This window comes from Molothrus ater, chromosome Z (assembly GCF_012460135.2).
Source record: "Molothrus ater isolate BHLD 08-10-18 breed brown headed cowbird chromosome Z, BPBGC_Mater_1.1, whole genome shotgun sequence".
Classification (NCBI taxonomy): Eukaryota; Metazoa; Chordata; class Aves; order Passeriformes; family Icteridae; genus Molothrus; species Molothrus ater.
Window position 1 is genome coordinate 52,032,138 of NC_050511.2, and position 22,719 is coordinate 52,054,856.

At 37.1% G+C, this 22,719-nt stretch overlaps 1 protein-coding gene across 8 annotated transcripts in view; it reads right to left on the reverse strand.

The window, feature by feature from the left end:
- LINGO2 (leucine rich repeat and Ig domain containing 2) overlaps nucleotides 1-22,719 on the reverse strand; it is a 486,580-nt gene that overhangs the window by 167,673 nt on the left and 296,188 nt on the right. For 5 of the 8 annotated variants that reach the window (XM_054517993.1, XM_036402831.1, XM_036402833.1 and 2 more), the window contains 2 exons: nucleotides 13,049-13,091; nucleotides 3,151-3,307 (listed from right to left, as the gene is read on the reverse strand). The gene's annotated coding sequence lies outside the window, so the exon portion shown is untranslated. The remainder of the gene's footprint in view (nucleotides 1-3,150; nucleotides 3,308-13,048; nucleotides 13,092-22,719) is intronic. The other 3 variants (XM_054517995.1, XM_036402834.1, XM_054517996.1) reach the window with 1 other exon arrangement.

A 22,719-nucleotide genomic window follows, 5' to 3' on the forward strand; every position in this document is an offset into this window, starting at 1 on the left:
GAAATCACAAGTAACTAAAGAGAATTATTAAGAAAACACAATTTCAAAAGAAAAATAAAAAATGGATGAAGAAAAATCAAAAAGAAAGAAAGTTGTAGTATCAGTTCCAAGTCTGTCAAGCTCAGAATACCCTCCATAAATCACTAGAGCAGTCAAGAACTTGATCAGCTCATCCCTGAACTCCCAGATATCCTCACTTCCTACTTCCTTTTGTGAGTAGACTACTGGTAAACAGCCCTAGATTAACTTGGAGCTATCAGTCTATTGCACTGGTATTATTATTATTATTAATAATATGGTATTATTATTAGTCACTCAAAGCCTACAGATATAAAACATAAAATTGCCCCCAGGTCTTTTCTGAAAGTACAGTTCAGTTAGCTAGTTAACATAGCATATTCAGCTTTTGTTGTGAATGGCAAATGTAAAGCTTTCCTGATATGAACTCACCAAATTTTGGGACACTTTCATTTTTGTTAATACTCATGGAAATGTCCTGAGTTTGCCATGTGTATTTATATAATATTTAAATTTCTGTTGTGCAGAAACTTTAAAAGATAAATATTATTTGTTGAAAACAGAATAAGATGTGGAAAGGCATGAACTTGGGGGGGATCATTTTATAACCATGTCATAAGAGGCTAAAACCAGCATTGAAATATCCTGACAGACTTCTCATACATTAGCAATATTGCCATTAAATCAAAGTAGAAACCAAACCAAATCAAAACAGAAAACAAGTTTTCTTGGCAAAAAGTCCCACTAAAAGTAAACCTGTAAAAAATAGTGCCTTAATTTTACTGTTTGAAGAATTGCTTTAAGCTTCCATGTACTGAAAAGAGTCTCTTACAAAAATATTTGAGTTTTTCATTAGGTGACCAAGGTTACCATTGCTCTCCCTCCAGTCTGTAAAAGAGCACTGGGCCTTGATAGGATATCAATTGCCCTGTGCCATAGTGCTACCATGCAAAATGTGAGGGGAAAATAGGAAGATCTTGATTTGGCAGTTAATTTTCTCACTGCTTCTTGGAGGTTTTTTTCTAAGTTCATTGGCTAGTAAAGCAATTTAAGACTTATGAGAAAGGATTTCTCCCACCAGTTGCTTGTAAAACTCCTAATTTTTGGCCCATTTTTTCAACCAGAAGTGTATCATAGAAAGCTGGAAACAGTTTATCCTTTGATGTAAATGGTGAAAAGTTTGAACCATTATTGTGACAACAAATGTAATAACAGTTTAAGCGTACTTAGTTTTTACAGTGCAGATCACAAAAGACTACTACAAATGAGGGACAGCACAGAGAAAAAGTAATATTTTCTGAAAGGCAAAATAAGAATTGCATGTGGGATTAGCTTCTTGTGTTCCACATACTACACAGTTTGAAAGCCTTGACCTCTATCACTGTTGACTTCTATTTAATAGCTAACTTTTAAATTAAATGTTACAATTTCTTTTAAAAATGGATAAAAAATTGAGTCTTAAGGAGATAAATATTAGTGAAGCATAAACAATCCTGATGCAACAGGATCCTGAATAACAATCCTGATTCAGCTTCCCATTCATATCACCAGAATAAAGCTATCATGAGAAATACAGACACATGAGAAGAGCATTTTAAAAGGCTGTAGATTTCTATAGGAAAATAAAATGAAACTAGAAACTCATATATACATATATAATACTATATATATTGTTATTTTAAACACTTTTCTTCTCACTATATATCAGCATGAAAATTCCCCAATTATGATGGGGATGATGAGTTGCAACATTGTGTTTCTGAAGTTGTTAGTCATATTTCAGTCACTTGCCAACTTTTTTCCCTTTTATTTTTAAATTTTTTATAAAATCATTTTTTCAATGTTAAAAACTGCAGTCTGTTAAAAATCTATTAGTTAAATTACTAGGTTTATGTCAGAGAATAGTTCAGTTGCAGCAATAAGTGGTTGATATGTATTTTTCTTGACAGTTACAAAAATAATTCTGTTGCAAATACTTTTTTCTGAAAACAGGCAGAATACAATGATAGTGCAGCTGTGAAATAGATACAGATATAGCTGACCTGCATCTGTCTGAGTGTACTCCAAACCTAGAAGTCTGGAGAAATGGATGTGAAAACAGTTTTCTGTACTTCTCTATGGGCTGTCTTTTACTCATGGGGTCATGTCTGGAGGTTGTGCAGTCCAGATCACAAAGTACAGTGTCACCTGAACGCTGCTCTAATGTTTCCTGAGCCAAACTGTGTATTTGTATGGTACAACTCACATTGGCGCAAGCCTAGAATTTGTTCAGCAGTATCTACTGCTGCCCTAGACATACTTCAGGACAGTTTTGACTAGATCTGGTAAATAATATATCAATTCTTTATTCTTTACCAAGGAGTAAATCACCCATAAGCTGGAAGCATCTTAGTTTAACACATTGTCTTGATTCTTAGATTTAGTTTGTACCAGAGTGCCATGATCGTGAATAGTTTTCAAGGTTTTTACTTGAAAAGATAAAAGCTACAGCAACATACAGAAAAAAAGATACAAAACTGTTCTTGATCTTCCCCCTGCCTTGTGAAACATCCATCAAAATCAGATAAGACAGACTGACTTTTGGTAATGTTTTAGTGCATCCTTACCACATTGCCTTATCTTAAGTCAATTGGTTTCTGCAGGTTATTCTAATAAATGAGATGGATTGTTTAAACAGGAGTCTTAGAGATGAAAGACATTTCTCAGTATCTAATAATAAACCAAATATTATGGTAAAATAAACAGAAAATCAGCCCTAAAATTCATACATCTAACAATGTTTTAATAAAATAACATACATAGATGACACTAAACTCTGTTAACTGAATTATTTACATTTTTTTTATTGCTCTCATAGTTGTTATATGCTATTGGGTATAGAAATTCTTCTTGCTATCACAATGTAAGGAAATAACTCTGTCTCCTTTTGTCAAAAATTTTTTTCTCTAAAGAAAACAGTTTACTGTACAAAATAAAGAGCTGCTCAGAATAAAAAGTATGAAAGTCATTTGCAATTGTGATTGTGAAATAGATTTTTTTTTTGCACAGAGGGAGCACTGAGATAGAACTTGCAATTGAAAAAACCTGAAAACTGACAATAAAAAAAACCAAAACCTATTTCAATAATCTTACCTGTTTAATTCTCTTAAAAGTTCAACACTTCTTCTTCACCCCACAAGTCTTTAAGCCACTGGGTGAAGTCAAAATACAGCACTTGATCATAATAATCCCAGCCTCTCATGGACAACAGCATCTCTCATGGCACCACACTCATAACGCTTGAAAACACCTGGAAAATGCAGATATTCTTACATTTTTATAGAAATATACTCAACCATGTCTTAATATAAGGAAATACAAGCACTTTATCAATGACTACATTATAAAGGAGTATAAAACCATCAATATCACTTGGTGAACAAGATGGGGACTGAGAAGTGCATGTTTCAGAAAACATATTTTAGCTGAGTATATGCAATTCTGTTGCACTTATTGATCCATTAAAACTCTCAGGAATTAGAAATCGTATTTATCTTTTTTTTTAAAAATCGCAGATTTTCAGACATAGACTTGTAAGTCCTTTCTCATTTGAATTTCAAAATTAGTATCTTCTTCTGAACAAAACAGAATCTTATTTGAGAAAGGTCATGGAAATATTTCAGTACAATTGTAGTTAGTTGTTCCATGAGAGCTTTGCTGAGTACTATTTTGTTGAGTATCTTTAATGGAAAATTGTACCATCCAACTGGATGATGCAATGCAAACTGATAGCAATAGTAGGCTCTTCTCTTTACTAAGCAAAACAAGTAATCAGGTGGTATATTGAAAGATGGTTGCAACATTAATCTAGATCTCTTCTTCTGTATAGTTGCAATATTTCTTGAAAAAATTTGCTACCATTTAGAAGTACCTGCCAGTAATTCACAGAATCACAGACTCACTTCTGCTCAAGGAACTAATGAGGAATGTCCCTGGAAAAGTGCTTTTCAAGTCACTGGAGTCAGTCAATACTGGACACCTTTTGAGCACCACCTCCAAAGGGCACAGTAACAGGCAATTCCAAAGTGTCAGAAGTCAAGCAAGCAGGACAAAAGGCCAGCCTGCCTGTCAGGGATCTGCTTTTGAAGATAAGGCAAAAAAGGAAGGTGTAAGTGGGAGCAACATCAGGTAGTGTGGGAGGAATACAGAAATGCTGCTTACCACTTTAGGGAAAAAATTCATTCAAAAATAGTTCATAGAGCTGGTTGATTTCTTTGCAAAGCCTCTCTTGATGATTTTTTGAATGGTCTTGGGAATCTGCAGAGGTCCCAGCTGACAAGAAGCTGAGGAACGTTGTTCTAATCTTTAAAAAGAGCCAGAAGAATGAGACTGGAAAATACAGGCTTGTCAATCTCACTTGACTCCCTGGTAAGGTTATAGAGAAGACTATTCTGGGGGATACTGAAAAACTAAATGGAACCTGAATGACAGCACATTCACCAGCATGGCTTCTTGAGGGGAAAGTCCTGCTTGTCAAACCTTTCTTCTTTTTATGACAAGGTAACCCACCTAGCTGATCAAGGGAAGCTAGTTTTGTAATCATTTTGCATTTCAGTAAAGCTTTTGATACTGTGTCTCACAGAAAACTTCTGGACAAAATAGCCAGCACACAGCTGGATAAACACATCATGAGATAGGTGAGCAATCACAAGTCTGTGTGTCTTGCTTACAGGTCAGGCACAAAGGATCACAGTGAATGGGGTGACATCAGACTGAGGAACTGTCATTGGGTGCCTTCCACAGGGCTCCATCCTCAGTCCTGTGCTCTTCAACATCTTCATTAGCTATGTGGACACAGGACTAGAAGGGATTCTAAGTAAGTTTGCAGTTGATGCAAAATTGGGAGAGACTGATGACTCTCCCTAAGTCAGGGAGACCCTGCAGAGAGACTTGGACAAATAAGACTGCTGGGCAATCATCCCAAATATGAAGTTCAACAAGGGCAACTGCCAGATTCTGATGGCACTGGGCAATCATGGGTTTATGTACACGCTAGGGAATGAGATACTGGAAAGCAGTGCCATGGCAAGGGACCTGGGAGTCCTGGTCAGTGGCAAGTTGAACATGTGTCAGCAGTGCCCCGGCAGCCAGGAGGGCCACTTGTGTCCTGGGGACATCAGAAACAGCATCATCAGTGAGGCTCTGCTCTGCACTGGGGTGGCGTCACCTCGAGTGCTGGGAGCACCTTTGGGTGCCACAGTGTAAGAAAGATGTAAAGCCATTACAGAGTGTCCAAAGGAGGTCAAAAAAGATGGTGAAGGGCCTTGAGGTGAAGACGTATGAGGAGTGTCTGAAGTCACTTGGCCTGTTCAGCCTGGAGGAGACTGAGGGGAGAGCTCATTGCAATTACAACTTTCTCATGAGGGGAAGAGGAGCAGCAGACACTGATCTCTTCTCTGTGGTGAGCAGTGACAGGACACAAGAGAATGTCCTGAAGTTGTGTCAGGAGAGGTTCAGGTTGGCTATCAGGAAGATGTTTTCACTCCAAGGGTATTTGGGCACTGGAGCAGGGACCTCAGAGAAGTTGATCAGACAGAGTTCGAAAGCTTTTGGACAATTCTTTCAGAAACAAGGTGTGACTCTTGTGTATGCCCTATGCAGGGCCAGGAGTTGGACTTTGACAATCCTCGTGGGTCCCTTCCACCTTGGCATATTCTGTTATTTTTGGATTTATGTTGGAAGAGACCTCTAAGATCATAGAGACCAACCTGTGATTGATCTAGACCGTACAACCAAGTGCCATGTCCAGTCATTTCTAGAATACCTGCAGGAATGGTGTCTCCACCACCACCTCAGGCAGTCAGTTCAAATGCTTACCAACCCCTTCCATGATATCAAACCCCGACTTTACCAGGAGCTATTCAAGGCTACATTCTCTTGTTTTGTCACTGGTTTTCTGGGATAAGAAACCTGTCACTGGTTTTCTAGCCAAGCCCTATCTTTCCACTATCTCCTTTCATATACTTGTAAAGAATTATAAGGTCTCTCTTGAGCTTTCATTTCTCTGGGGTAAACAACCCCTACTCTCTCAGACACTTCTCATATGACTTAGAAATCAAGTGGACATTTCTGCTATGTTCTAGCTGTTTTTTTTTCAGAGTTTAAACTACAGTGCACCTACCTCTTTCACTAAAAAGATGAATAATTTAGATAAGTTTACTTAATAAAGCTGTTTTACCATCTGTTCTCTGTCACTGAAGTGTTTGGACCAATGAACAGATATCATGGAAAATACCAAATGGCCCTCAGATAAGGTAAGTTCATCCAGGTGATACACTGATCTATGCTTTCCTTAAGAGCCCCAAATTGTTATTTCAGTCCTTGTTGAAATTTAAAGAGCACTGCTCCTAAACATCTCAAAAGTTCTGTACGTTCCCCTTCCACAAGTGTTGCATATGGCTTTTAATAGAGAGAAGGAAAACATATGTACAGAGGTGTTAGTTCCATGCATATGTACGTATGATAAAAAGAAAATATTCTATCTGCATTGAGAAACGCCTGAAAGAAAATTACAGTAAAATTAGTTTTGTAAATGTTTCAAAAGTTAAAAAATAATATGGCTTCTAAACAAATTAAAGCCTTCAGCCTACATTTAACCTGCAGCAACTGAAGTAAAATGAATGAATCAAAGGACAAACTGTTGTTCAGCCTTCATCAGGCTTTGCCCAGTTTGGAAGTGAGAGTTCAGTGCATCTGAAGCATGATGCATTTCCATGAAAAACAAAGTTCCAAGCCTAAAAAATTTATCATCCATGACCAAATGGAAGAGTAACCATATCCATTGTTTTAGGATCGTACTGGACTAAATGACCAGAAATTACAGTATTATTTTCATCATACACTAGGCGAGATGAATGCAGGAAAAGATAAAGATTAGTGGAACATACTTTAAAAATCAACTGAATATGTTGCATTGAGGTGCTAATGGGTTTTTTTTTATCTAATCCAGTGCATATAGATCAGTCACTGATTGATGCCTGGGTCTCCATTATCAAACACAGAACAGAATTTTACTGAAATTGAAGAATGAATGCACTAATATTCACACTATCATAATAAATCTACTGTGGAACTCAAAATAAATGGGAAAGGATTCTTTATCTTTGCTTGTAATTTCCATCATAACACCTCCTGTAGAGCAGCAAGAAATTTTTCTCCAAAAGCATATCACAGATACCTAAAGGAGTATAAAAAAAAGTAAAGATTTTATGACCATCTTCCAGAAATGCACAGGAAAATTTTATTAAATTATTGTCATAAAATCTTCAGAATATGTTGGACTGTGTATGTTCAAAGTTAAATACTCCAAATATTTTTTAAAACTCTGTGATATTTCTGCATCTTACAGGAAAGAAATTAACTAAGATTTCAGATTTGGATACATCCAAACGATATGATCAACTTTGATCTTTAATGTAAGTGACAAAGGCAGAAGGTAATACGAGGGATAAAGTTTCTCCAGAAACTAGAATTTGATAATAACATACACAGGGGACATTCTTGAGTCAGAAAAAGAGAAACTGGGCTGAAATGGTCAACATGAGAACTGATGCCTGACCTTAACCATTTACTTCTCTAAAGTGATAGCATGGAAAATAACAAATTTTCAGTTCCCTTGAAATTGCAAGATAAAGCTTAAAACTAACAGTCAATTAGATAAAAGAATGTGAAAGTAGACACACAGGATGGTAAATGTAGCTGGAATCAGTGGATAAACACACAATGAGGAACTTAAGTGATTTTTGTGGCAAACTTCTGTAACAAAAAAGAACAGTGCATGCCCTAAGAATAGTGTAAGGCAGGGCCACTTACAGTTTTGGGGGCTGTCAGTGAGTACAACCACCAGAAACTCCTTTACATGACCCTCTAAGACCACAAAAGGAGTTCCAGTAAAAGGGATGAGGTATATAAGTTAGTGCTAGGAAAAGTTATATTTATCTATTAGCTAGTAAGTATGTTGCAATGAGTAGAGGAAAATCCTCCAAATGTGTCCAACGTTGTAATAAAGAACATCTGCTTTCTAATACCTCAAATTGTGTTAGAAAGTTTATTCTCCAGCCAATTTCGGTGTCAAAAGAAAACTGCTTAAAATTAGAATCATCTAGAGCAGAAAAAGTAGATAGGAATGGTGTTTAACCCCGTGAGGGTAGGTATTTGTCTCTAAATACCAATAGATGGAGCAGCAGGCAAAATTTCCACTAGTGCGCTAACCCAAACCCACACACCTGTGCTAACAAATGGGGATCACCTGTTAGTTCAGTACACCACAAAGGAAGATTCCTTCTTCAGAAAGGCCCCAAGCCATCCTTCACTGGATTGGAGGGTGAAACGAGGGAAGAGAAAGACAAAGAATATGGACTGTTTGCAAGACAAGCATTGGCTGAGAGGTATGAAAAGATTTCAAGGATAAAACTCAAATATGTGGCCACAGGTAACTTTGCAAGATCTCCTATAAATAATTAAGCTCTGAAGACAGAGCATTAAAAAAAAAAAAAAAAGTGAAGGAAAAGGTATGTTTGATCCCCTGCTTTGCTCGTTTTGGCTGGGATGGGATTAGTTTTCTCCCTATTAATTAGTATGGGGTTCTGCTTGCATTTGTTCTGGAAACCGTACTGACAACAAAGGCATATTTTTGCTACTGCTGAGCAGTGCTATGACAGACACAAGGTCTTTGTTTCTCCTCACCTATGCCACCAGTGAGGAGGTTGAGGGCTGCACAAAAAGTTGGGAGGTGACACAGCTGAGACAGCTGACCCCAAATGACCCAAGGGATATCCCATACCACATGGCATCAGGCTCAGCATATAAAGTTGGAGGGAAAAGAGGAAAGGGAGAGGAGATTTGGAGAAATGGCATTTGTCTGCCCAATTCTAGATTAGGCATAGTGGAGCCCTGCTGTCCTGAAGATGGCTGAACAGCTGCCTGTGGATGGGAAGTAGTGAATGATTACCTTGTTTTCCTTTGGTTTACCTATTGAACTGTCATTATCTTAATCCACAAAAGGTCACTCATTTTTACCCTTCAGGAGGGAGTGAAGGAGTGGCTATATAAGGAGGGGCTTAGTTGCCAGCCAGGGTTACACTGACACCTGATAAAAAATTATGTTTCATAGGTCAGATCCACCATAAAAATCAACAAAGCAAGAAGATAACAACATAAATAAATTAGGAGCTGAGGTCTGTAGAGAAATCTGAGGAAGAAATATTGAGCAATAAAGAGAAACAATGTCATGAGAATTTAGGAGGATTTATATGAATTAATTAAGAATCAACACAAAGTGGGGAAGCAGGGAAACAAAAGAGCAAACTACCTGTGATTTCCCTGGTGTGTATAGTGTCTGATATTTCCAGAAAAAACAACTCACCTAGCACAGGACTCAAATTTTGTGTTCGTATCCCAGATACAATGTTATACTTTGACTACTCAATGAGTTTTAATTTTTCAGAAAAGGAAAGGCTGAACAATGATAACATCCACTGCTTGCCAGCAATTTTTGAATCAGAATCCATGGCAGAGCTTTAGATCAGGAGAGCTCATAAATGGAATTTAGATCACTGTGAACAGCAAAAGCAAAAAAAAATATTTAGGAATTAGATTTCTTGTCATCTTCTGAAGAGTTCTTTCAGCAGACCCACTTTTGTTTACTGTCACTTTTTTCCTTACTTTTTAGGGGAAAAGATGATGGACTTTCAAGGAACACATCTGCGAGGCTCAGGGGTGTTCAACCACCACATACAGAAGTTAAGAAGAGTTTGCCTTCAGTAATTTGAAGATGATACAAACCAGGAAGGAGTGGTTGATATATCAGACCGATCTACTGCCTGTTTGAGAGCATTAACAGGCTGGAGTAATGCATGAACAGGAGCTTCATGCAGTTCAGTAAATGAAAATGCAAACCCCTATGTCTGGGGAGGAAGGACACTTCCAGCATAAGTTCATGCTGGGCGGTGACTGGCTGGAAACCAGATCTGCAGAGAAGAATTTGGAGTTCCTGGGAGACAAGCTGACCATGCTGCAGCATGTTACCTTTGCAGCAAAGAGGGTCTGCATTAGCAGAAGTGTTGCTTGCAGATCAAGGCATCTGGTCCTTCCCCTCTGCTTTACATCTGGTGAGACAGACTGAGGGGACTGTGCACAGCTCTGCTCTCTACGAAACAAATGACATGAACACACTAGAGCAACTTCAGCACAGGGCCACAGAGATAGTGGACCAAAGCTTGTCTTATGTGAGTAGTGGATGACAGTGGCTGGGACTCTCCAGCATGGAGAAAAAGGACTTGGGGGAATCTTATCAATGTGCACAAATATATATCTGGAGCGACTGAAGAAGATGAAGTTAAACTCTGCACTAATGCCAAGTGGCGAGACAAGAGACAACCACAAACTGAAATAAATGAAGTTCTGTCTAAACATTAAGGAAAGAATTTCTGCTGTGATGCTCTTTGAACACGAGAGTAGGTTCCCCAGGAGACTGTGAGGTTGTCATCCTTGGAGAGACTCAAAATCTGACTGTACATTATCCTATCTACTCTAGATGACTCTGCTTTGAGCAGAGGCTCTGAACTAGGCTATCTCCAGAGATGCTTAGCACCCTCATCCATTCTGTGATTCCATGAAGTCTTGTAAAATGGTTGAAAGAATGAAAAAATCATCACAACTTCTGTTTCCTTCACAGTACTTTGAGATGCATCAGTGTAAACTCTGTTATAATAACATATTCTTTTACAACAGCAAAAAAAGAGAAGGTTAGTTTTGTCTTTACTCTGTTAAGATAGTGGGTTTCATGCAAGAATATTAGCTCTGACTTTTGAAGTCATGGATATTCAAAAAAACTGGAATTTAAATAAAGAATCTGCACAAGAAGGACAATGCCACTATATCTAACCCCCAAGAACCCCATTTAAATAGACAGGTTTAATATTTAACATCAATTTCATCCTCTACTTGTTCATTTTTACCATAACTGCATTCCAATTTTTGAAAGTGAACTGAGGTAATACTGGAGACACAGTAAGGGTAAAGTCTGGAGAATACTTTTAAAAGCATCTTCCCACAGAACAAAAGCCTAATAGTGTTCTACTTAGTAGGGGCTAGTAAATTCAAACAAGCAAGGCATGCAAAATAAGCCTACACATTCTGTTGCATTTCCACCATCATGGAAACAAAATAAATGGCTATGTTTTGCATTTCCTTTGTTTAGGGATGTTTTATTGAAGCAGAATCCAATTTCTGCATATGAAAAACTTAATGATATTACTGGTGACAGCACTCTGCTATTTCTTTATACCTTGGGAGCTTAGATTCTGTGATGGCCTGAAATTCCACTCAGGTTTGAGAATTGTACTGCTAATTGCACTATTAGCATTTTGCTGGTCTTGCTTAGCAATTTCATGACTGTGCCTAGGTCTCAAAGAAGAAAGAAATGGGAAATGTGGATAACTGCTCTTTGGCTTGTTCTTTATAAACTCCAGGGAGATATTAATCTCTCACTCTATTTTTTTATCATAATTTTTTTAATAGTGCTAATGGAAAAAGAGGGCACCATAGTAGGAGTTTCATGCTGCATCTGACAGTATAAATGTTATGGACCATTAATTGACCCAAGGGTTTAACACTTAAATTAAGAGTGCAGACAAAGGGTAGAGAAAAAGAGCTGGCTGAGAGAAAAGAACATGGATGCAATATAATATCAGTTCTGACGACTTGCTTTAAATGTTTGTTCTGAATTTTGAGACCTTTCAGTGGGTTTGTGACAGAGTGATTTCAGAGGTAGCACAGCAACAAAACAAAGAAGAAAGGTGAAAGGTGCTTGGAACAAAGAATGGGAACTTTCAGAATAGAAAGTATTGTGAAGGTGCTATCAGAATCTCTTAAAGATTTGGAGGTTGTTTTGGAGCTATAGTGTACAGTGAAACAAAAGCCAATGTAAAAAATACCTCAACTATAATTCAGCAACATCCTGGATCCCAGAAAAAGGACCAGTTTGTTTTCAAGGGCATTCAAAGGATATTAAAAATTTTCATTGTTCTATAACACAAGTGTAATCAGCCTGGAGCAGAAAAAAAAGTGGAGAGAAGGAGGGAGGAAGAAAGGATGTGGCAGAAGGAAGTGGTGGAAGGAAGTCACAGAAGGAAGGAAGGGCACTAAATCACTGCTGCATTTAAACTCCAGTTGGCAACTAAATACTCCCTTCCCTTCCCTTCCCTTCCCTTCCCTTCCCTTCCCTTCCCTTCCCTTCCCTTCCCTTCCCTTCCCTTCCCTTCCCTTCCCTTCCCTTCCCTTCCCTTCCCTTCCCTTCCCTTCCCTTCCCTTCCCTTCCCTTCCCTTCCCTTCCCTTCCCTTCCCTTCCCTTCCCTTCCCTTCCCTTCCCTTCCCTTCCCTTCCCTTCCCTTCCCTTCCCTTCCCTTCCCTTCCCTTCCCTTCCCTTCCCTTCCCTTCCCTTCCCTTCCCTTCCCTTCCCTTCCCTTCCCTGAACTTCCCTTCCCTTCCCTTCCCTGAACTTCCCTTCCTTGAACTCTTTTCCTTTTCACCCTCTATTCCTATCCACAGTGCTTCACTTATTTTATAAAAAAATGGAAAGATGATGTTCTCAAATAATGAGTTACAGGAACAGGACTTTTGATACACAGTCAATCAAAATGAAGGCTCAGTAAAGAAAAGTTCAATATAATCATGCAGAGATTGTATTTTTCTTTTTCAGACTTCATGATTTACAAATGTAAACCACAAAACACGATAAAACTTCTCAAAACTTTTTAAAGCTATTTCATCCATTTAAGAATGATGACATATATGACCTGCGACCCACTTGCCAGGCAAAAGAAGAAAAAATACATACATCCCACCTTTTCCATACAGAGAAAAAAATTCATAGCATTTGCAAATGTAAGACTAAACCAATTTAATTTTTAACTGTCTTGCAACATATACACAAACAGCAATAGAAGGCATACGCATATTGAGTTGTTTTACTATGGAAATCATAACATACCTTAAGACTTAGAGGGTCCAAGTCCTGGAGACAATCACAGCACCTTTGAAAAGAAAATTCCTCCGTTAAAACTATTGAAACTAATTTAGTTTAGGATAAAAGTCATTGTCCTCTGAAAGCTTTTGTTTATCATGGTTTTCAAACTCCTTTATTACCTAGCAGCCTGCTCCTGTCTGATTTCCAGCTACCTTCAAGAGATGAGTGCAATTTGTTCAGTCCCTCAGTTCCTTTTTTGAGTTTCCCAAGAAGTTTCACTGTACTATCCAGTCTTCCTCAGTCCAGCCTCCCTTCCTGGATTCACATTCATTCTGTATTACGAAGCCTAGCAAGAAACCTTTCTAAAGCAACTATTTTATGAAGTAGGTATCAACTATATTTTGTAGTCCCTCTGCAGCACCGTTTACTGCAGCAGCAGTTAACCAACAAACTGTTAAAGAATAAATACTAATCTCTCAGGTGACAGAAAGAAAATACCTAGCACCAACTTCTTACTCAGCTTTTCTGTAATGAAGGAGAATGTAATGACTGGACCTTTGGTTTACCAGTGTCAGCACATTGGACAAAGCATTATAGGCACAGCACTGGGAACAGTTTATTTTGCCAAGGAACAACTTGATAAGCCTTTTCTCATCCTAACTTTTGTTTTGCACATGTTAGGTGAATGTCATCACACATGCTCATACTCTGTTGTATAATTGGAACATATCCTTTGCTCCTCTATCTGTGCAGTGATTTCAGAAAAATAATAAAAATTATTTTATATAAGTATCTTACCCCTTGAGTTCAAGATATCAAAGCCCCATTGACTAACAGATGATGCCAGCATATTTTTTTCTGACAGAAGATACTTCTGTGGTAGTGTGTCCTTGCCATCCCTTGTTCTACCCTAGATATATATTTATAAATATATACTTATACTACTGTAGATCTATACAGACTTGCATATGTATGTATATAACATTGGCACATATTTTTTTAAATATTGCCTGAAAATATTTGTTTATCCCTCATCCCTTTGAAAATGTCTTCATAAAATATCAAACTTGCCATATCCAATTTTCTGTACGTGTGAATTTACCTTCCACCCTTGAAATATGATAAAGCTATAGTCCAAGTACTCTACTGTTACTGTATTACAGAGCTTGCCTTATTATGATATAGATAGTAGAAACATCCTATTCACCCAAATTTCACAGCTTGATATGTTTTAGAGCAAAATATACAGTTGTATGGGGATGATCCAAGACATTTCCATTATGTTCATATCACTAAATGGTCTCCGTAAAAGCAATCCCAATGGTGTAAGACTCAGAGTAACCTTGTCTCTAAAGCAGTTGTTTTATTGGTTAGCATAAGTAGCTCACCTTTAACAACATGTTCTGTGTCTTATTAGAGATAAGTTCTGATATTTTGGTGTACCAAAATTATAGTTTTCTCATTAACTATATATTTGTGTGTACAGATAAACATAACAGCAATTTACTTAACTTTAAAGACACTGAAACTCCTGACAAATATTTTCAATTACATTAACCTGCATATAAAAAAAGTAAATTTACTTTTTTTACTCTAAAAGTAAATACTTATCTTTAGATAAGTATTGTTGCAGAAAAATAAAATTAAAAAAATACAAAATGAAACAGCAACCACCCAAAGTTAAAATTTACTTATTTGAATCAATTGTCTCAAAAATGAACCTCAAAGAAATGCACTAAATTCAAGGAAACAGATCTTCCTTCTAACTGGAATGATTCAGATAAGCACACTGATGTTTGAAACAGTATGAAAAAATTCCCTCCAGCTATGAAAAAAACACTTGAAGAATATAAGTTTTTAGCTGTAAATTTGAACTTAATAGAATACATTAATTTATCACATTGTAAACAATGGATTATCATAAGGATTATCAAGTTTATTCTATCAAAGCTTTCTTTCTGCGGTACATATGACAGGATTCTGATTTTAAGTGAGTATTCCCAAACAGCTCTTCTGCTAATGTTCTGTTCAAAAATCCCACAACTCTTATTTCATGATACTATCTACAAAATGCTTTTCAATCATTCAGTTTGAAATGGTGGTTCAGACTTCAGCTGATGTAACAGCTAATGTTAAAAATTATTGTCAACTTGGTTTGTACTTTGCCAAATTCAATACAGAAAAAGATTACCAATGACCTCACAGGTCCTGATCCTCCAATTACCGTATTTTTGACAATGATATATTTCTTGGATTGTTGACAAAACAACATTGAAGCCAAGACTATCAGCTCCATTAATCACTGATGAGAAAGTACCTTACATTCTTCAGTGATGACTACCCTACATTTCACTAAGGAACAGTACTTGTTGAAATGTACATATATTCTGAAACATTTATTTGATTAAAAAAAACCCCACAATTTTCATATGCTTAGAACAATCTCACAAGAGACCAACATACTTCATGTACCTAGTCAATTTATTTCATCTCAAGAACTAATTAATTCACTCTCTGGCACAATTTGTTCAAATGCAAAAATAGAAATCCTGATTTGTAAAACAAAAAGATACATATATCAACACATCAGGTGGTGGGATTAGTTTACTCCAAGGAGCAATGAGCTATGGACTGGATTTTATTTTGTCTGCTAGTTATGATTGAATAGCTCTTAGAAACAAAATTATGCCAGTGATGGAATTGAGACATTGAGCTTTGCATCAATGACAGAACCAGATGGAGTGTGATGAATCATAAAGTATCAAAAGTATGATGGTTCAGTTGGTGAAGGATTTACAGCCTATGGTGTTAGGTAGAAATTTCTCTCAAGGGCTGTCATGTTATAGTTCTAGTGCTCCCAGATTTCAAAGAAGCCCTCATTCTCTGCTGAAAGAGCAGCTTTTGCCACAGTTGCCATTTTGCTGATCCTGTGAAAATCTGGAAAGAGTGATCAAGTTAAGGGGCTTGTGTGCATACACAGTAGATTGAAGGGGAAAATCAAACTGTAGCTGCTAAAACTTGGTAATTTGTGACCAAAAGATGAGGTGGCATGGAGGACAAGAAGGTCCAACTGCAGAAGAGGTTGAACAGTTTGGACAGAATAGGAGTGACAGGACAGAAGGACTCTCTATAAGGGAGTGCAGTTTCCCTTGGAAGGAGGTACATTGCAGAGTTGTCTTGCAACAATCCATCGCTCATGGACATAAGTGCTCAAAGGCCGAAAGCCACCATCGGGCAGCAGAACTGTGATGGAGAATGGATCCAATATTGAGTTAATGTTCATGGGATTGGTACCAATGAATGTGTACATAAGGAATCAACTCCTGATGCACCTCTGCATACACCAGGAAGAATAGCTTATGGTGATACGACTGCCCAGTGCACTGTACATTAAATCTTCTGTATTAAAGCACAAGCCAGTGTTTAATTCAGCTCAAGGCATACAGTAAAATTTTCCCAACCGGAGACTTGTGAATTAGTGGTTGAAAATATGCAGATTATTCCTGCACAATTGACTGGACCATAAACATGGTATTTCCACACAAAGGATGGGTTTATCTCACTCACAGTTATAATATAAAACTATTTTTAATGTGATGATGAAGCTCTTGGAAGTTTCAGGTACACTACAGATCTCTACTGGGGTATTCTGTGAATATTTATTAAACATGTTTATTTTGGATTAAATTTTCTCATATAAAATCAAAATATATTGTGTACTCAGGTAAGTACTTTTAATGCATCCTATTGTATGAACCAGAAGGACAATATTAATTTCTCTTAATATAATCTATAGACCTTGCTATCTACACTGAAAATAAGGGAGAATCACCCAGCCTGCAATAGTCAGCTGAGTGAGCTATAAAAATAAATTTCCTTATCTAAAAACAATTAGGAATGTAATATTGAAGGCACAGTTCTCACAATAACTGACGTAATTACTAAGCTTGTTCTGTATCTGATAGACAAAGACTTTGAAAGGAAATTAAATCACTGATTTCTTGTCCTAGAGTTAGATGCCAAATGAGATAATATAATTACAGATGAATGAATTTTTATCCTAATTTTATAACCTAAATAATATCTAGCACACACATTGCAAAAGCAAGGAAAATCAGAAAATTTAGCATTTATTTCAAGGAATAACAGTGGATATTCACTTTGAGCATACAAAGACTGGTGCTGTCTTGCAGCTACAGGGCAATGAAAATTATTCAGCCCCACAGGAAAATTTCTCACGAAGTTAAGCATGCATCATCAGGACTCTCTAACAGGAATTAACATCACAACCACAGAAGGAATTCACTGATGGCAGAATGTGCTTAGGAAGGCACATAATCAGCAGATTTCCATGCTGGTCACATCACATTCCTTTTTATTCTGTCCTGCCTTAAATAGCATTGGCTTCTTTACCCATACAAAAGCCTCCATCATTTCTTCATTCTTAGTGGCATAGTCACATGCTTCACTGACAGCTGCTTCTTGTATTTTAAAAGACTTTTCAAGTGACAATCTGATTGTCATAGGAACACGTACATTTCCTGACATGAGGATGAGAACAATGTAACTAACCTGTTGCTACTAAATGGAATAAAAAATTGCTATGTTCCTCCACCTCCTCTACCACTAAAAAATTCCATCTTTCACTAAGAAAATTGAGTCTGCATAGTCTTTGATATGCTATAGATTGATTTCTGCTGAGTTAATCATAGCATTAATACTTAAAAGCCAAAACTTACCTTAGTGCTGGCAACTTTGTATTTAAATCAAGGTTATGGTAAATAAGAGTAATGAACCTCATAGAACTGAAAAAGCATCCAAAATAGTAGCAGAAAAGCAAGGTCAAGTCCGTCAAAACAACAGTAGAACTTTTGAAATTCATGACTTTATCAGAACAGGATATGCCACTGTGAACAATTTCAGTTCTATGGAAATTTTTTGAGAGGACAGTGATGGAAATTTTGCCTAATTTCTACTAAAATTTGTTTGGGTCATAGCCACAAAACAATACCTGAGGACCAAAGGAGGAGCAGAACCAATTTCTCTTGTGCTGTCTATATTGTGCTTTGGGTTATCACGACTTTAATAAAATGCCAGTGCAGGCATAGCAGTGCATTTCAGCCACTAGACAGCAATACATTCAGGAAAGATAAAGGCCTTTTGTGCACGCAGGTGTCCCTTACAGGCAATAAGCTTTAGCTCTTCATGGAAAGACACAGGATTGTGCAGCAAAGTGTGAGAGGTAAGGTCTGTGCTTGTGTGAAGGAGCTGCACTAAGTAGAAGATGCTCACAGTGCCACAGCCAAGATCACATTGCTACAGTCAGGTTTGCACAATGCTCTGTAGTGGAAACTCTTTTCTTACAGCATCTGTTCTTTTCTTATATTTTATCTTTTAAATAAAGTAAAATCCAAACCAATTTATTAAACCTTTTCTTCATGCAATATTGTAGACAACACAAGGCCATAATAAACGTCATCCACTATAAAGCTTTTCCATAACACTTTTCAGCTAACCTATTTTTGAGAATATTTTTACCAGAATAATTTAACTGTAATTGGAAACATGTCATTGAACCAGGAATTTGGAGGAGGGCAACAAATAAACTTCCATAAGCTGTAGTATCCTGCACATCCTAAAATGGAACAAGTAAAGACCAGAAACTAGAAAATAAGCGTGCCAAAAATGCAGTTAAGAAAAAGGCTTTTTGAAGTGGTAAGTTGCTACAATTCCCTACTGACCTTCAATTTACACATTCTGCTAACACGTCATACTAGGCCAGTTTAAACTATTCAAAAGGAATCCACTGTGCCTTTCTTGCCTCCTTTAACATTATCCCAGAATTCAAGTAGTCTATTTGTACGGGCTGGCTGCTGTGATGGGAAGTAAAATCTGCTATTTATGTTGCAAACTAAGAGAGTGCCATAGCCATAGTAATACTCTCAAATGGAGATATTCCTGTTACTTACATATTTACATAATTTAAGAGATCAGTAAATCTTTGAAGAGCAGCTGTTTCTAGGATATCTTGTGATTCTGACTCTACAAGTGCTGTCAGAAATACATCCTGCTCAGTTGAACCAGAGCTTGATGCGCACCGACACATACTTTGAGATTGTAAGAACTACCAAAATTTAGAACCACTAAATGCTTTGTTGTCAGTATGAATCTTCTCACACTATGTTAAAAACCATAAGTAAATTGATGGATTAAGGTGCACCTGGCTTGAGAGTAAAGCAGGTTAAAGACAATGCCCCCCAGCAGCTGGATATGAGAACAGTTTCAGCAGTGTGTATCAGTGGGGCTAATATTTCAATTGTTCCTCCCTAAGTCCATATATAGCAACTATACTAACAATAATTCTGCCACTCACAGGTTTTCTGGTAACTCTAGTGTCTAAGACAGTTTAGAAAAAGCTAAAAGAGCTATGCTTCAAATTCTTTTCACAGCAAAGATTTCAAGTACTGGTTAAAAAGATTTTCAAAATCCTATCTGTATGTTCCTTTAGACTGGTTCAATCAGATATTATTAGGAATGCCATTAGGGATTAATGAACAGGGAATAATGATGACATTCAACAGTAGTTTCTGAGGTTCCAAAGTTTCTAATTTAGAAAAAAACCCTAAAGCTGTATAAATGTTCCTTCTCTTTCAACACAGACCTCAAAGCTGAGGTCTGTATTAAGTGCAAGCTGAAATTTTGCTTAGCTGTAACTGCTTGTATGTGTCAATCAACAGACCGGCTGGCCAACAGCCTTGATATAACTAGTTTAAAGCAGTCTGACTATAAATAGTTTTGCTGACTCAGATCAGTCTCTCCACCTCTTATCTCTCCAAATCAACATAAGAAGAATATGAATATGGGTTACTCACACCTCAGCAATTTTAATTCTGTTCCTTTTTGGACTAACTCAGTACAGTTGGATTCAACCAAATATAGCTGCTGAAAGAACATGAATAACAGTCCTAATAGCATTTTGCTTCAGAAGATAAAAATAAGAATACCTCTGCTGCAGGCAGTTTAGATTAGCTGAAAATGCAGCCAATGTGGACTATCCTAGAATGAAGAAGAGTGCAGAAGAAAAATAAAAAATATATTTCCTGTCCTGACATATTTTCAATTTTATACACAATTATATATGCATACCTATTTCCTTTTTTAAAAACATTTCAAATATATCAGGTGGGAAGGGACCCACAAGGATCAAGTCCAGCTCTTGGTCCTGCACATAACACCCCCAGGAGTCACACTGTGTGCTTGAGAGCATCATCCAAACACTTCTTGAGCTCTGATATGCTTGGTGTAATATCAGGGATATTACACCAAGGGAGTAATATCCTGGGGAGCTGTTCCAGTGCCCAACCACACTCTGGGTGAAGAACCTCTTCCTGATATCCAAACTAAACCTCCCTCAACACAACTTCAGGCCATTCCCATTGGTCCTGTCACTGGTCATCACTGAGAGAGATCAGTGCCTGGCCCTCCTCTTCCCCTCACAAGTAAGTTGTAACTGCAGTGGGGTCTGCCCTCAAGTCTCCTCCAGGCTGAACAGACCGAGTGACCTCAGCCACCCCTCAAGGCCCTTCTTCACTGCCCTTCTTTGGACACTTTCTACTGGCTTTATATCATTTTTGTATTTCAGGGACCAAAGCTGCACACAATGTTCAAAAAACATTTTAATTTTTTTTCCTGGGAGGAGAGAGACAACATGAAATTATGATGGTAGAAAAGGCCACAGCAGGCAAACTGAGCTAAAATCAGGCACCAAATTAAGTAGTTTATTTTTACTTACAGTCCTTATTTCATGCCTATTGTTACAGTATCCTTTCAGGAAACAAGCTATTTTATACTCAAGGTGTTTTATTGAGCACAGAATGAAGAACAGAGAATTGCTACATATTAATCTTAGCTCTGTTTCTTCTCACATAGTTTGGACTAAAACATTTTTTTTCCCCCTCCATCCTCATACTAACAGAGGTTGCCTTATCGAGCCCTGAGAGCCTTGTCCATGATAGAGCATTAGTTGCTAGTGCCCATGGGAAGAAATAATCCCACTGAATCCCCAGATGTTCTCTTGAGTGTGATTTGGGGAAGAAGAATTTAAAAATGAATGAAATAGGCAGAGAAGATGTAATTGTAAATAGACATTGTTCATTTATAAAAAGGGCCAGGTCAGGTAACCCCCTAACTCGTTGATTTTTAGGACAGATTCTCCTAAGGTGTAGCCATGCCATTAATTTGAGTCTGGAGCAATTTTTATCTAGATATGTGTACTCTCAATACCCAACTCCAAATGAAGTAAAATATGTGCATATTTCAAAACGAGAATTATAATGCTTCAAATTCATATGATGTTATCCAAAAGTGCTCTTTGAAATCAATATGACAATTTTCAATAGTAAACTGTCCCTATTTTCAGGCTACCTGACTGTACTTAACAACCCCTGTATTACTAGAAAGAGATCCTACAACAAAAAAAAAAAAAAAAAACCAAACAAAAAAACAAAAAAAAAGCCATTTCTATAAAAAAAACCCAAACCCACCTTACACCTATAACATATTGACAATATGCTTCACTAATCAAGCTGAAGTTGTCTGGCTTCTGACAGCATGGAGCTTGAGAAGAATGACAGTTTAAAATAACCAGGACAACTTAAAGACATAGACTATGATGTTAAAACTTGCCCACACAGATAAACACTGACTTTATAAGATTTGAAAATATTAGCTGAACATGTGAAAACACTCAATCCTCCTGAATGGACTTTTTTTTGGACTTGGAAAATTAACTGCTTTTTATAAAAAATGAATTCTCAACAAATCAACACAAGGGTGAGATTGACAGCAGTTGGCATAAAACTACAGCTACAGCTGGAAGCAGTCCAGCAAACTATCTTTCCCTGGAATGAAGAGAGCAAATAATGGACAAAAACTCAAGAACATGAAGAAGGGAGACAAGCAAAAATGGTGAATAAAATAAAATCAGTCTTAAAAGTGAAACAATTCCCATATTGTAAACAACCCAAGATTTCAATTTTAAACAAATAAGCTCTCAGAGAAGATTGGGGATAGTAATGTGCTAAAGGAAATTGTTAATAAGTGATAAAGTACTGGAATTATCTGCCCAGGGAGGTGGTGGAGTCACCTGGATGCATTTAAAGGGAGATTGGATGTGACTGTCAGTGCCATGATTTAGATGAGGTGTTAGGGGATGTGTTGGACTCTGTGATCTTGAAGGTCTCTTCCAAACTAGTGATTCTGTGATTCTGTAATCAAAGTTCATTACTATCTGCACCTGAAGAGCCATTGTAAATAACTTCAAAGCATTCACAAAAAGAATTGAAAAAGACTATATTGGTGAATGAGAATTTCTATTATTAACTGGCATTATTAGAAAACAATAATAATTCATTTAAAGACAGCTTCCTAATTAAAATTGGTGAACAAGATTATGATTGATCGTTGTTGATTGATCATTGATTGATCATTATTATTGATCATTGTCTTCCTTGGAATGCTCATTTCCCTTTTTAAGAGTGACATTCCTGTATAAATATTTATTTAGAAAGCAACCGAATGTAGGGGGATTTCCAGGGAAGGTATATATGTTTTCCAGGAGACAAAGATCAGAAGTATACAAGTGCAATTAAGTTCATTACCTTCATAGAGGAAGATATAGATATGAATATATATAT